Genomic DNA, 3,394 nt, shown 5'->3' on the forward strand with positions numbered 1-3,394 from the left:
TCTTTATAGTTGAGTCTTAAGAGATCTTCATATATTTTGAAGAGCCAAAATTTTGCAAATATTTGTGTCTTGTGCAAATATTTTTTCTCCCATTCTGTGGTTTGTCTTCTCATTTTCTTGACACTGTCTTTCATAAAGCAGAAAGGTTTAGTTTTGATAAAATCAAGCTCATCAAGTGTTTCTTTCATGGATCATGTTTATGGTGTTGAATCTAAAAAGTTATGGTCAGGACACCTGGGTAGCTTAGTGGTTGAGCATCTATCTGCCTTTCGCTCAGGGCATGACCCTGGAGTTCCAGGATCAAGTCTCACATTGGGCTTCTGGCAGGAAACTTGCTTCTCCCTCTGCCTATGTCTCTGCCTCTCTCTGTGTGTCTCTTATGAATAAATGAATAAATTTTTAAAAATAAAATAAAATAAAACAAAATAAAAAATCATTGCCATACTCAAGGTCATCTAGATTTTCTCCTATGTCCTCTTCTAGAAGTTTTATAGCTTTGCGTTTTACATTTATGTCTGTGACCCATCTTGGCTTAACTTTTGTGAAGGATGTGAGATCTGCATCCAGATTTTTTTTAATGTGAATATTCAGTCATTCCAGCACCATTTTGAAAGAGGCTATCTTTGCTTCATTGTGTTGTCTTTGTTCCTTTGTCAAAGATAAGTTGACTATATTTATGTGGGTGTATTATTCTGTTCCACTGCTCTATTTGTCTTTTACTAATACCACACTGTCTTGATTATTGTAGCTTTATAGTAAGTCTTGAGGTTGGATAGTGTCAGTCCTCCAACTTTGTTCTTCTCCTTCAATATTGTTTTGGCTCTCTTGCATCTTACCCCTTTCTATATAAACTTTAGAATCAGTTTGTCAATATCCACAAAACAACTGGCTGAGATTTTGATAGGAATTGCACTAAGTATACAGGTCAAGTTGTAAAGAACTGACATTTTGATAATATTAGGTCTTCCAGTACATGAATATGGAATATCTCTCCATTTATTTAGTTTGATTTCAATCACAGAGTTTTATAGTTTTTCTCATATAGAGTTTGTACATATTTTGTACAAACAAAATAGATTAGATTTAAACTTAAGTATTTATTTTTGGAGGTAGAAACTTAGCTTAGTGTTAGATCTTTTCTATTTTCTAACACATGCATTAGGTGCATTAGAAAAATGTATACATTTCCCTCCAAGCACTGCTTGTTGCATCCTACAAATTTTGTTTTGTTTTAATTTAGTTCAAAATATTTTAAAATTTCTCTCTAGATTTCTTCTTTGGTTAATGTATTATTTAAAAGTGTATTGATGGGGCGTTTGGGTGGTGCAGTTGGTTAAGCATCCAACTCTTGATTTCAGCTCAGGTCTGATATCAGGGTTGTGAGATTGAGACCCATAGTAGACTCTGCATTCAGCATGGAGTCTGCTTGAGTTTCTCTCTCCCTCTCCCTCTGCCCCTCCCCCTACTCTCTCTCTCTTTCTTTCTCTCTCTTAAATACATACATCCTTAAAAAAACTTTTTAAATGAAAGTGTATTATTGGCTTAGCTGCCATCATGAATGACACAATAACTATCCAGATCACAAAGTTTGTGACCCACCGACTACTTCAGCAGAAACAAATGGTCATTGATCTTCTTCACCCAGGAAAGGCCCCAGTACCTAAAATAGAAATTCAGGGAAAGCCTAGTCAAAATGTACAAGACCACATCAGATGTCATCTTTGTATTTGGATTCAGGCGCCATCTTGGTGGTGGCAACACAACTGGCTTTGGCATGATTTATGATTCCTTGGATTATGCAAAGAAAAATGAACCGAAATGTAGACTTCCAAGACATGGACTGTATGAGAAGAAAAAGACCTCAAGAAAACAGTGAAAGGAGCACAAGAACAGAATGGAGGAAGAGGGTCTGCAAAAGCCAGTGTTGGTGCTGGCCAAAAGTGACCTGGAGATTGGACAACAGAAGGAGTAAAGACTCCACAGAGATTTCATCTGTGGTAATTGTGCAGATTTTTCATGAGAGGATTAATAAACTAAGAACTTTTATGGGTCTGATTGTTTGGGGGAGAAAGCATATTGCTTAATCTTCACATATTTGGAGATTTTCCAGTTATTTTTCTGTTATTGATTTCTAGTTTAATCCCACTGTAGTCTGAGAGAAGATATTGCATAATTTATATTCTTTTAAATGTGTTAAGTTATGTTTTGTGGCCTAGAATGTGATCTATCCTGGTAAATGTTCCACGTGAGCTTGAGAAGAATGTGGATTCTGTTCTTGAATGAAGTAGTCTATAGATCTCAAGTATGTCTAATTGATCAATAATGATGTTGAGTTCAACTATGTCCTTAACTGATCTTCTGGTGGCTGGATCTGTCCATTTCTGATAGAGGGATATTAAAGTCTCCAACTATTTCTCCTTGTGGTTCCACATTTGACACTCTGTTGTTTGGTGTATGCACATTAAAGATTATGCTTTCCTGGAGAATTCAATCTTTATCAACATGTAATGCCCTTCCATAAATAAATTTCCTTGCATTTCAGCTTTTCACTTGTTAGGATGAAGTGGTGACTTCCAAGACCATGCAGGACAAGAAATGGGAAATCAATATATACACTTTTTAAAATATATATATATATATCTGCTTAGTTTTCAGAGTTTTTACTCTGGGTACTGTAATATACATGTGTATATTAAACTGATATTTTACTGCTTTGGATGAAGTATAGAAACCTCCCTTCCATTACCCTTTTCCACTTTAAAATATCCTGTGATGTTATAAATCAAATAGGATTTATAGAATTCAAGAGGAAAAGGACAATCTGTTGTATATACCCATATTTCTGCTCTTTCTTCTTCCTTCCTGATGCTCCAAGATTCTTTCACTGTTTCCTTTGTGTCTGTTCAAAGAATTTCTTTCAGCCATTCTATTTAGATAGGTTTGCTAGCAACAAATATTTTAGGTTTCCATTACTGAGAACCTATTTCCCCTTCATACTTAAAAGATATCATGAGATATATCTGTATCATGAGATATAGAATTTGTAACTGAAAGTTCTTTCCCAGCACTTCCAGCATATTGTGCTACTTCATCCTGGTCTCTGTGATTTCATATAAGAAATCTGTTATTTGAAGGGTGTTCCCCCAATTCATTTCTCTCCACCTGCTTTCAAGATTTTTCTTTGTCCTTCATTTCTAAAAGTTTAATCATGATTTGTGTTTGTGTGTATACCTTTGGATTATGTTTGGAGTTTGTTCACTTGGTTTCTTGGATCTATAGGTTTATATCTTTCACCAAATGTGGAAGTTTTTAGCCATTACTTGTTTCAAATACTCTTTTAGTCTCACTCTCTTTCACCCCTCCCTCAAGATTCTTGATTATACATATATTTGAG

The 3,394-nt window shown here is 35.1% G+C and overlaps 1 pseudogene; it reads left to right on the forward strand.

The window, feature by feature from the left end:
* The first annotated feature begins 1,554 nt into the window (after window positions 1-1,554).
* LOC112670131 (40S ribosomal protein S24-like) lies at window positions 1,555-1,944 on the forward strand (annotated as a pseudogene).
* The last annotated feature ends 1,450 nt before the right edge of the window (window positions 1,945-3,394 follow it).

The sequence above is a fragment of the Canis lupus genome, chromosome 25 (genome assembly GCF_003254725.2).
Source record: "Canis lupus dingo isolate Sandy chromosome 25, ASM325472v2, whole genome shotgun sequence".
Classification (NCBI taxonomy): domain Eukaryota; kingdom Metazoa; phylum Chordata; class Mammalia; order Carnivora; family Canidae; genus Canis; species Canis lupus.